Below are 13,071 nucleotides of genomic sequence, written 5' to 3' on the forward strand. Positions count from 1 at the left end.
CCTCTGAGGCATTGCATGACATGGGTACACTCACATACATGCAGGCAATACACTCATACACATAAAATTTAAAAAAATATATTGATTCTGTATTACCTTATTAAGACTAAATAATTTGTGCTGGATAGCTTTAGTGTCAACTTGGTTGAGGGAGCCTCAATTGGGGAATTGCCTTCATTGGACTGGCTTGTGGCCATGTCCATGGGACACCTTCTTGATTGTTGAGTGATGTGGGAGGGCCCAGCCCACTGTGGGTGGTGCCACCCATGGGCAGGTGGGCCTGTGTTGCATAAGAAGGCTGAGCAGGGGCCAGAGGGGCAAGCCAGTAAGCAGTGATCCTCCATGGCCTGTGCTCTAGCTCCTGCTTCCAGGTTCCTGCCCTGAATTCCTACCTTGGGCTCCCTGATGAACTGTGACATGGGAGATGTAAGATAAATAAACCTTTTCCTCCCCAAGTTGGTATTGGTCAAAGTATTTTGTCACAGCAATGAAGAAAAACAAACTAGGACAATACTTCTTACTATCCCATTCTTTATCCTCTCATTTTATGGAATTGTCTTTAATGAAAACTAAACATTAGCTTGTTTTAATCATACTGTAACTTCTGACTATGGTTAGCTTTGAGTGGAAATGAAATATGTAATTCTGTTTTCCATCATTTGTTGAGTCTGAAACCCAGTTAGAAATATTTACCGTATTAAAATGTAAATGGTATTTCTGAACATGCTTTCTTCAAGTGAAAGCCCTTATGTCTAGCATCAGTATGTATGGCTTTGTTCAGCACAGCCATTTTGAGATGAAAGTCTCATGTGTGTGTGTGGATGTATATGTAAAGTATTGCTGGTTTTTAAGAATTTCTTTTACATACGTCTGATCAGAATTTCGTCAAGGTAATCGGTTTTGGTTTTGAAACTGGTTTGTCATGACCTTGTGTCTAACCACAGTATTTATTGTATGAGACTGTTGTGAATGTGTAGACTTATGTTTAATACTAAGGGAACAATTATTAAATAATGTACTAGATATCAAATTGACTTGTAAGTTCTCTTGTAAACTGAAATAGTTAAATTACAACATGGTTCCCATTAAAAATATAAATTAACTTTAAGGAATGATTGTTTCTGCTCCAGGGTGCAATTTATCTCTGCGTTAAGATACGTTTTATATAGAATAAACATTTTCCAAGTCCATGTTAAACATCTCTAAACTTTTAAAAGGAGACTTGGTCATTTAAAACCTGCTTCAAGGGCATCTCAAAGTTTATACACTGTAATAATATATTTAAGATAATTGGTTCATCTCTCTATAAGGCGAAATTGTAATTACTTGGTAAATTTGTTTATAAATGTTATAAAGAGTTTACAACAGTATGAGCAGGGTTATAGCACAGTCTCCTTCAATGATGATGCTGGAGGTTGTGTACCAGTTTGCTTCTCTTTACCTTGTGTTTATAGACTTTCTTCGATAGACTAATCCCTGAACTACACGAAGTAAAAGATTTTAATGGTTTTGTGTTTTCTATAAGGTCTACCTGGGAACTTAAAGCACAGTGTGTACATGAGTAATGTTAACTCACTATGTTACCTTAATATATGTAATTTGAATTCCACGTTCTTTTAATAAGATGATGCTGCAGAGCACTCTTCTGAGTCAAAGCACTACCATCTTCATGATTTCAGCTGTGCCTGCCTGCAAATGGTCATCACAATTGGGCTTGCTGACGGTTCTATTCCTTCATTAAAAGGGAGATAAACAGGGTCATTGGAATCTCATCTGAGTATCCAGCCATTTTTCCCAGCCAGGTGTATGTAATTCTGCCCTAACTGCAAATGGTTTCCTGAATTTAAAAAATACTATACTAGTAAAAGACTTATATATAAAAATTAAAATAAGAGGATTATTTCCAGAATAGAAGGGATAATGAAGTTCATTTTAGGAAAACTTATTAAAGGTCTGAATAGGTTTATGGAGATGCACAGTTGTTAATTTTCAGTCCACTCCTGGCTTGTACGCACGCTGGGGTACAGATTTGGATTAAATGGGTGCAGACAAGTACTGGGTGACCTATGGCTACTGAACGATGTCTTTTATGTTTCTCTGTATTACGAAAATGTTACTTTTGGCACTTTCTTTTGCCCATAACAAGAATGATTTGGCTCAAGAAAAACTAGGTCTACTTCCTTGAACCAGATGTATACAATCTAGAAAAATCAGTTCCGGTGAAGCTTTGTCTGAATTCTGATTAGTTTACTTCCTGTCTATAGGTATGTGATATGATTGATGCCTCCCTTCCTTCTGAAAACTGTAAATCAGGGTATGGGAAACCAGAAAGGAAAAGAGACTGCTTCTGTTTATAACAGAACAGCCTTCACTTGAGACAGACCAAAGCAATTCTTGTTTCAAAGTCCCTTTCCTAGGCTATGCCTAATTAACTTGTGATAGCAAATCTCCTCCAGTCAATGTTCATTTGAGAACATTTGGGTTTTGTCCAAGCTTTATCCATATATTACACAGTAATTAAAGGTACCAGATTGGTGCAACTGACCCTCTTAGATGGTTAATAACCATACTTAAAAGTCCATACTGGGCTAGAGAGATGGCTCAGCAGTTAAGAACACTGGCTGTTCTTGCAGAAGACCCGGGTTCAAATCCCAGCACCTATATGGCAGCTAAAACTGTCTGTTAACTCCAGTTCCAGGGGATCTGACAGCCTCTTCTGTCCTTGGTGGGCACTGCAGGACATGGGTGCACTTACCTACATGCAGGCAATACACGCTTACACAGAAAATAAAAATAATAAAGTATTGCTGAGTGTGGTGGCGCACACCTTTAATCCCAGCATTCTGGAGCCAGCCTGAATGGTGGATCTCTGTGAGTTCAAGGCCAGCCTGGTCTACATAGTGAGTTCCAGGATAGCTGGGGCTACAGGGAGACCCTGTCTCAAAAAGACCAAAAAAAAAAATAGCCCATACTAATCTGCTCAAAGGGGCTTAAGGGACAGTTTTGTTCCTTTCCCTCAAAGGTTGACTGTGTCTCAGGGGACTATAGGAATCTATTGATATGTCCTGTAACTGTGATGAGTCACCTGTCCTCTTGTTCAGGGAGGTCATGGAGACCCCACCAGAGGGACTCAAACCAGTGTCCAGTCTGCAAAGAGGAGGGTCAGCACAGGAAACATTTCCTCCATGCTGCCAAGTGAAGCCCTGGTCGAGTAGGACCTCGACTTATCTTCACATAGATGGAACTGGTAAAAGAAAAGACCTAAGGAGCTCCTCCCTAGCCCATGTGAACCCTGAGGACCAGATCCTCAAATGACGTTAAAGTAAAAATAAATTAGTTAATTTGGGCTAACAGTAGTCTTAAACACCCAAAAGAAAAGGATAACCAAGGATTAAAGTAAACAGTATATTTCTTTAAAGCCTGAGGAATTATGCTTCCCAGACATTAGACTTAAAAGTTCATATGAGGGGCTGGAGAGATGGCTCAGTGGTTATGAGCACTGACTGCTCTTGCAGATTCTCAGCACCCACATGGTGGCTACAAACCATCCTTAACTCCAGTTCCAGGGGAATCCGAAACCCTCTTCTGACCTCCGCAGCACTGCAAGACATGGGTACACTCACTTACATGCAGGCAATACATTCATACACATAAAAATAATTTTTAAAAGTTCATGACATATTATTTAGAAAAATTCTCACTAGGATTTTGTACCACCCGCAGCCAAAGGGCTGTGTCGCGAGGGGTACTTGTTCCTTGGAGGGGTGGGACCTGCTGCAGAGGATTGGCTGCAGAGAGTTAGCTAGAGAGAGAACAGGGGTCTAACTCCTTTGATTCGTGATGTCAGTCCCGCAAGCAGTCCCACAAGCGTCAAATTAAACTACCTCTCCTCACCTGACTTTGGCTGTTTATCTCTAATTATTTCAGTAACACCACACCCAGCTTTCTACATTCTTTCAGGTCAACGAATTTACCACCCTTCCCCCAACAGATCCTTAATTTAGTTCAAGCTTGCCAGAAGCAGTTTTGGGGATTTATCACTAAGAAATCTGATCCACGAACAGTACACTGCAGCAAAGAACCTAATCAAAACTAGGAAGATAACATGGTTTATCAACTCAGCCCAAATGCCAAAGCCCTTGTGAAGACTTCCTACTTCCTATCCTGTGTGCTTCAAAACTTTTTGGAATTCCTTCCTATTATGGCCTGTTACATGTTTCCTTGCATGAAGAGTGAACATCTGGATGTATGTAACCTTGAGCCCAGAGTACAATTATCAAGATAAAAGCTTGGAAATAGGGATAGTTTCATGAGCCTCTAATACTAGCTAGCACTGTGCTGTAAATACAAGGTATTCATTGCTCTGTCACCCAGACTGCCTGCAAACTCCCAAGTGTCTTATCTCTGCTGCTTCGGTGCTGACATAGTGATTTAAAAAAAAATTGAGGGACTGGAGAAATGGCTTAGTGATTAAGAGCACCTGCTGCTCTTCCAGAGGACCAGCGTTGGGTTCCCAGCACCACACGGTGGCTCACAATCTCCTGTATGCATGTGCTACACATATATAGACTCGGGCATATGCATACACATACATATAAAATAAATAGATTTTAAAACATTAAAAAATTGAAAAAAAAATTTGTTTTTTTTGAGACAGGGTCTCCCTGTAGCCCCAGCTGTCCTGGAACTCACTATGTAGACCAGGCTGGCCTTGAACTCACAGAGAGCCACCTGCCTCTGCCTCTGTGCTGGGATTAAAGGCGTGCACCACCACGCCTGGCCGAAAAAAGTTTTTTTAGAAAAAGATTTTTTAATTTTATGCATAGGAGTGCTCTCTTTGCTCATAGGCATGTAAGTGTACCACGTGCATGCAGTGCCCTCAGAGGCCAAAAGATCCCTGGAACTGAAATTACAGATGGTTGTGAACCACCATGTGGGTGCTAGGAACCAATTCTGGGTCCTCTGCAAGAACAGCGAGTGCCCTTAACTGCTGAGTCATCTGTCTAGCCTCCTAAAACAATTTCTAACCAGAAAAAAGGTTCCTAGACAACCAGGCTCCCTAAATCAGCGCACTTCCTACCTCACTCTCATAGGACAGGGAAGGGTATGTATCACATGCACAACTCAGCATAGGAAATCCTGGATAACCATTTTCTTTCTCTTTTATAGAGCCTTTATATATGCCCATGGAAATGGGGTTAAAAACCAAGCATTGACCTGACAGCACTGTTAGGAAGACAAATACTGCCAAGAGACCTTTTGTAAAGTCTCACAGGAAACAGCATTACTTCACTTGCAGCTGTGGAATGGAAAGAGGCAGGGCTAGGCAGAAGTCAGTTCAACAAAGACTGCTCCACATCTGGTTCAGCAGCTTAGAATTTCATCACTGTTCCAAACCAGACCTTGAACCCAACAGACCTGTTCCCAGACTAGATGAAAGAGTAGGATTGTAAGGGCCATTAGCAATTCCCAAGGCCTGAGAGATGCAAAAAGGCTCCATATTTCAGTCTGCAAACCCTTCAACATTTTAGGAGTGGTTTCTAAATAGAAGTTCCCCAGGGAACTTCACCTTGAAGTCCAGGCTATTCTTTTGCTACTCTTTAAAAAAGCAAAAACAAAAACAAAAAAAACTTCCATCATGTCAACAAAGTTAAACCCTTGAGTCTTGGGGTCCAAAATTGGAACACTTCAAACCACACTCTTGACTGCTCCTGTGTCCCACTCACTATACTTATAAAGGAGCTTTCAAAAGGAAAAAATATTCCAAAACTGTTTTAAAAGGTCCCTTGCTTCTACAGTCAACTCACAAACTGAAGTTCATTCAGTTTCTTATATATTCTTGACAGAGTCAACTGAGTATTAGTTCCCATGCCCTTCAAGTATGTGCCTTAGGCTCCCCTAATTCTTGAAGCATCCATGACACAGTTAACCCTAATCCCTACCTCATATAAGGAACTATGCACAGAAGAGCTATGGGACCCAGTGGAAGTCACTGTCAGTGCCCAGGGGACTCATGTCTCCTGAATCTGAAACTTAGCACAGAATCTAGCATTTCTCAAATTCAAGTTCCATCACACCACCTTGTGTTTGCAATTCAGAAGCCTGCTTACATCAGACAGGGATATAGCATGGTGTAGAGGAAAAATACACAGGTTTTAGAATTGGACACCTCTGGATTTAGGCTACTTAATCCTACCACTTACTAGCTATGTGACACAGGCCTCCAATTCTAAGTCTATGGTGTACTACAGAACTGGAGAAAGGATTAAAAACAAAAATTGTATTAGAATTAGGTTCATGGCATGGAACGTTGTCTGGCACTCAAGACCATCAACTCACACTGTGACATCAAGGAATCTGCTTACATTTGATAGTGTCATATCCTGGGATCCTAGGGCAAAATAGGCCTTCTATAAGGTTTGAGTAGATGCAGTACTGAGCACATAGTGAGTTCTGACTACATGTGATTTCAAAATCTGAGTACTGAAAAGTAGAGGTGACTGCAGAGATAGCTAATAACTAACAGAGAACAAAACAAGTCACATTTATTTGAGCAATGTCGATGTCATTATCTAAGATCAAGAAGAAATAGTCCTGGGCTAGTGAGATGGCTCAGCATGGCAAAGGCACTTCCTGCCAGACCTGACAACCTGCATATGATGCCTAGGACACACATGATGGGATGACAGAGCTAACTGTTAAAGGAAAGAACCAACTCCCAACAGGTGTCCTCCTACCTCCACAACCTCCACACACGTGCTATGGCATGTGCACCCATACACAAAGTAAACACAATAAAAATGGTTTTAAGTCTTAGAAATGGTCCTGCATTCATTATACAAACACAAAGAAAAATAGCCATCACAAGTTGAGATCCAACCTTGCACAAGAAATAAAGAGAAAGCCTGTCCCACTAGCTCAGAAAAAACTATCAAGACTGTTTTTTTTGAAACATTTTTTAATTAAAAAAAATTTTTTTATGTGCATGAATATATTGCCCGCATTTATGTAAATGTACCCATGTCATGCAATACCATGGAGGTCAGAAGAGGTCATCAGATCCCCTGGTTGGAACTAGAGTTACAGGTAGTTATTAGCTGCTATGTGGGTGCTGGGAATCAAACCCAGGTCCTCTGCAAGAGCAGCCAGTGCTCTTAACAGCTGGGCCATCTCTCCAGCCCTTGAAACTTTTTTTGTTTTTTGTTCTGGGTTTTTTTTTTTTTTTTTTGAGATGGGGTCTCATATAACCCTGACTAGCCTGGAACTCTCTATGTAGAATAGGCTGGCACCAAACTCACAGAGATTTGCTGGACTCTGCCTCCTGGATACCAGGTTTAAAGGCATGCACCACTACACCTGGCAAAATAGTTTATTTTTTTATGTTTGACTGTTTGCATGAATGTTAAGTGCATCATGTGCATGCATTGCTCACAGAGGCCAGAAGAGGGCATCAGATTCCTTGGAACTGGAGTCATGTACTGGTGTTAGCCGCCATATAGGTGCTGAGAACTTACCCTGGGTCCTCTGCAAGAACAAGTGCTCTTAACTACTGAAACATCTCTCCAGTCCCTCAAGTCTAATTTAAAAAATTATTTGTTCACTGGGCATGGTGGTGCATGCCTGTAGTCCCAGCACTTGGGAGGCAGAGGCAGGCAGATCTCTGTGAGTTCAAGTCTAGCCTGGTCTACATAGCGAGTTCCAGGGCAGCTTGGGCTACAGGGAGACCCTGCTTCAAAAGGACAAAAAAAAATTATTTGTTTATGTGTTTGAGCGTATTGCCCACAAGTGTGTAAGTGTATCAATGTCACGTAATGCCCATGAAGATCAGAAGAGGGTATCAGATTCCCCTGGAATTGGAGTTACAGACAGTTGTTAGCTGCCAGGAGGATGCTGGGAATGAACCCCAGGTCCTCTGCAAGAGCAGTCAATGCTCTTAACCATTGAGCCATCTCTTCAGCTCCATCAAGACTAACTTTTTTTAAATTAAAAGCATTGTGGGAGTCGGGCGTGGTGGCATGCTTTTAGTTCCAGCACTTGGGAAGCAGAGGTGGGTGGGTCTCTGTGAGTTCAAGGCCAGCCTGGTCTGCATAGCGAGTTCCACGCCTGTTGGGGCTACAGGGAGACCCCATTTCAAAACGACCAAAAAAAATCATCTGAAGATTTTGGTGGAAAGTGATCTGAAGCAAATTGCAGTGAAAAGAATCAACTTCCCTATATCATTTACAATGGTGAAAAGTTCCAAAGAATTTTTATGGGAAGATGTACCCAAAGTTTGGGGCAGCAAGGGCTGATATTTTGAAAATATAAGAAAAGAACACAGAACAGAATAATCTCCATGGAAACCAAAAAACTATTTTCTAAATCCCCCAGAGCATAGAGCTGAAACTAACTGCTGTAACTCAAGGAACGAGTTTAAAAGTAAAGAGCAGGCAGACCAGATGAAGGGTCATCCCAAGAAACCAAAGCAGCAGAATCCCAAGACAACCCAACCACTAAAGTCCTAGTCAAGCGAAGGGGCAATCAGAGGCACTGGAATGTTGGCCACTTCCCACTAAATGCCCAGTGACCTTGAGCACAGGAAAGTTGAGTGAAGAGCCAGAAGGTCAAGACAGAGGGGTCTGCATATGAGCAGCACTGGTGATAAGGGCCTTCAGTTTCAAACTGGGAAAATATGGCAGAGGCAGACGAATAAAGAAGAATAGGATCCCAGCTGGATCCCTGTGATGGGAACATAAAATTATTCATTCACTATACAGAGCTGTCAGTAGGATCTAGTAAAACTACTAAACACAGAACCAGGAGAAAATGTTAAATGTTAATTCCTGCCCTTTCTTTTATAACTTATCTCACCAGATTTTTTTTTTTTTTTTTTTTTGAGACAGGGTCTCATGTATCCCAGGTTGTTCTTGAACTTGTTCTATAGCTGAAGATGAACTTGAACTTCTGATCCTCCTGTCTACACCTCCCAAAAGCTGGGATTACAGGCTTGTACCATGTGTTCAGCTTACTCTCATCAGACTCTTGTAGCATCTATGACTTAGTATGATCTCACTTCCTGTAATTCCTCCAACATTTGTACATGTATAAAATGATGAATTTATAAACCTATCCATATGGTGCTTTGTTTTTTCATGTGTGTGGGCACAAGTGCATGCAGGTGTTGACATTGGGAGTCTTCCTTGATCACTCTCTATTCATTGAATTGAGTGAACCCAGAGCTCACTGTTCTGGCTAGTTGGACTGGGCTAGCCAGTTTGCTCTTGGGGTTTCCTGTCTCCACCTTCTAAGCTCTGGGATTTTAGACGAGCACTATTACAAAGGTGGGTTTTGGAGCTCTGAAATTTCATACTCATGCTTGTGTGGCAAATGTTCTAACCATTGAGCCATCTCCTCAATCCTCATACTTTAAAAAAATTATTATTTTTATTTTGTGTATGAGTTTACTGTCTGCATGTATGTGAGTGAACCCGTGTTGTGCACTGCTGCGGAAGTCAGAGGAGAGCACTGGATCCCCTGGAACTGCTGTTATGGATGGTTGTTAGCTGCCATGTAGATGCTAGGAATGGAACCTGGGTTCTCTGCAAAAGCAGTCAGTGCTCTTAAGTGCCACCTCTTGAGCCCCTATTTGCCTATGTGTGTGCACTTTTCTTTTGGGGACAGAGTCTCACTATGTAGCCCTGGCTGGCCTGGACCTCTCCATGTAGACCAGGCTGGCCTTGAACTCACAGATCTGCCTGCCTCTGCTGGGATTAAAGAGATGCGCTACCACACCGACTCCCTTGCTTGTATTTAAAATAACAAATTTAGAAGGAAGTAGAAGAAATTAAAATTTTGATGACTTTTGAGGAGGTACAGTTTAGGGAGATTAGTAGACAGGATCTACACAGCGAGGTCCAGGCCAGCTGGGTGACAGGGAGACCGTGTATTAAAACAAACAAACAAACAAAACCCAGAAAACAAAAGGGTTATCCTGCTCCCCCCCCACGATGGGATCATAGCTGTGTGCTGCCACTCTTGGCTTTATGCAGAACTAAGGGCTGACTAACTGAACTACGTTACTAGCCTCAGGAAATTCTAATTGAATAAAGCTGCTTACACCTCCATTTTAGTTACTAACAAGAAAAAAACCTACTGAGATAGAAGCAAAAGCTTACACACACACACAATTTTTAAGTGGCAAGACCTTGAGCTATGACAACTACAAAAACAAACAAGAAAGACTCAAAAACACAACTTCCGTGAGAGGTAGGCAGTGCTTAGGGACACTAAGCCAAAAGCCTGGGTGTGAACAGATAACGTCCAACAAGGTGAGAACAGGCAGGCAGAAAAGGGGAAAACCCAAGGGGACTCTGGTCTAGTGGTGTGAGAAAACCCACAAAAATATGTCGGGAAAAAAATACCCAAATGAGCTTAAAATATGGAAAATAAGTAAGTTGTGGACAACAGCAGCTCTTTTAACCCAAACATCAACATCACTGATAAATAATGTTAGCCAGGTGTGGTCATGCACGCCTTTAGTCCCAGCACTCAGGAGGCAGAGGCAGGCAGATCTCTGTGAGTTCAAGGCCAGCCTGGTCTACATAGTGAGTTCCAGGATAGCTGGGGCTACAGGGAGACTCTGTCTCAAAAAGACCAAAAAAAAAAAAAAAAAAAAAAAGAGAAGCATTTCATTATAGCTTTTTTAAAAAAAAATATTTTACTTATTTTTATTTTATGTGTATGAGTGTATTGCCTGAATGTATGTGAGTGCACCCATGTCCTGCAATGCCGCGGAGGTCGGAAGAGGGCTTTGGATTCCCCTAGAACTGGAGTTAAGGACAGTTTGTAGCCACCATGTGGGTGCTGGGACTCGAACCCGGGTCCTCTATAAGAGCAGTCAGTGCTCTTAACCGCTGAGCCATCTCTCCAGCCCCGTTCTTTATAGCTTTAAACATAATAACAATTTCCAGAGCAAAAGTGGCTATAAAATTTTTAGCTTCACAGTTGAATTAATAGTTATAAAATACTGAACTCAGGGCTGGAGAGATGGCTCAGCAGCTAAGAGCACTGACTGCTCTCCATCACTCCCATTGCTCTTCAGAAAGCCCCTCCCCTTGGCCTATCACATCCCTTACTCCAACCCTTCAGCTTTCTTCTTTCTGCCTCTACCAATGACTGCATCTCATCTCCAGGTCAGTTCTGACCTCCAACTATGTCTTTCCCATTTCCTACTGGGTGACTACTCCCCTCCTCAACTTCAGCCCATTTGAAGAGGAAATGCAGTCATTCCCCCAAGCCACTTTACTATTACAGCTCCCTTCTGAACTTCCTCAAACCTCCATGCTTCAATGGAGCCTAGAATTCCACGGGGCTCTGCCTTCAGGGCCAGCTTTTCAGAGGCCATTATCTCACATCTTATCTTAAAAGTTCTTATCAACAGAATTGAATTTTCTTAAGACTCATGATTAATGGGTTATCTCTATCTAAGCCAGGCATGGTGGCGCACATCTATTTCAGTGCTTGGGGCAGGGGCAGGCAGATCTCTGAGAGTTTGATGTCAGCCTGGTTTACATAGTTTCAGGCCAGGCAGGGATCCATAGTGAGGTCTTGTCTCAAAAATTAAAAAACAACAACAACAAAAAGGGGGGTGGGGGTGGATGGAGAGATGGCTCAGAGGCTAACACTAGTGATTTTGCAGAGGATCCAGGCTCAGTTCCCAATACCCACACAGCAGCTAACAACCATCTTTAACCTCAGTTCCAGGGGATCTGACACCCTCTTCTGGTCTCTGTAGGCATTATATGACACGGGTGCAGTTACATACATGCAGGCAAAACACATATACACATAAAAATAAAGGTTATCTCTACTTGAAAATGTCCAGCAATCCTCTCCTACAATTCCACAAAACGCCTGCATCTAGAGCACACTCTGGTTCCACATCACCTCCTGGACCCCACCTAGCTTCTCATACACACTGCATATTACAGAACAGCCTCAATGTCTAAGGCAGCGTGGCTCATCTTCCACGACCTTGCAGTGCTGCTTCTGACATAGACTCTTTTAGGCCCAGTGAAAAGATCACTTCCTTGACGTTGTCTCTCCTGATCCCAGTGGAAGGTTCCATCTTTCTGCCCTGATAGAAGGCCTGGCTTATACTAGTGCCCGAAGTCTTTCCTTAAAACCCAGAAATACAGCCCAGAAGGAAGCAGCACAGTTGCAACTGAAGCATGGGCGCCTTAGACAACAGAACATTCTGTAGCAGTACACTGGGGTAACTAGTACACATCCTCCTGCAGAGGACCCAGGCTCAGTTTCCAGCACCCACACGGTGACTAACAATCACCCATAACTCCAGTTTCAGGGATCTAATACCCTCTCTGGGCACTGCACACATATGGTGCAGTTACATATAATATATGCTGGCAAAACACTCACAGAGATAAAAAAAAATTTTTTTAATATTTTATTTTTATTTTATGAGAGTATTGCCTGCATGTATATGAGTGCACCCATGTCATGCAATGCCACGGAGGTCAGAGGAGGGCTTCAGATTCCCCTGGAACTGAGTTAAGGATGGTTCGTAGCTGCCATGTAGGTGCTGGGACTCGAACCCGGGTCCTATGGAAGAGGAGTCAGTGCTCTCAACCAATAAGCGATCTCTCCAGCCCGATAAAATTTTAAAACACAGGGCTTATACTGAGTTCAATATTGTATAACTGTATAAACTCAACTGTGAACCTAGTAACTTGCACCCACTTGTGAAAGAGATGTACGCTTGCTCTGGAGTGCGTTACTGAATATGTTAAAGCTGTAGTGAAATCCTTCTTCTAGTTATTAAAAATTTGTAGTTATTAAATATGTAGTTACTAAAATATGTAGTTATTAAAAATTTAAAAAATAATGATTAAAAACATAATTCTTCAAAGCATAAAAATTTGCTCCTTAATAATTAGTAGATGTGAAAAATATTACCACTGAAATCTACCAGATGACTTTATATCTGTTCTCAGATGCCAAGGAGCTCAGAAAGTGACTAGTAATTGTGACTAGTAATAATCAGATATATAGAGATTAGAAACACATGTGCAA

The 13,071-nt window shown here is 41.9% G+C and overlaps 1 protein-coding gene across 4 annotated transcripts in view; it reads right to left on the reverse strand.

Moving 5' to 3' along the window:
- Nucleotides 1–13,071, reverse strand: part of Srebf2 (sterol regulatory element binding transcription factor 2) — a 72,175-nt gene that overhangs the window by 55,070 nt on the left and 4,034 nt on the right. Inside the window, exon 2 of one of the 4 annotated variants that reach the window (XM_029569133.1) lies at nt 1,585–1,732. The exons of the other annotated variants lie outside the window; for them this stretch is intronic. The gene's annotated coding sequence lies outside the window, so the exon portion shown is untranslated. The remainder of the gene's footprint in view (nt 1–1,584; nt 1,733–13,071) is intronic. 4 annotated transcript variants of the gene reach the window in all.

Source organism: Nannospalax galili, unplaced genomic scaffold, assembly GCF_000622305.1.
Source record: "Nannospalax galili isolate Female #2095 unplaced genomic scaffold, S.galili_v1.0 scaffold180, whole genome shotgun sequence".
NCBI lineage: Eukaryota > Metazoa > Chordata > Mammalia > Rodentia > Spalacidae > Nannospalax > Nannospalax galili.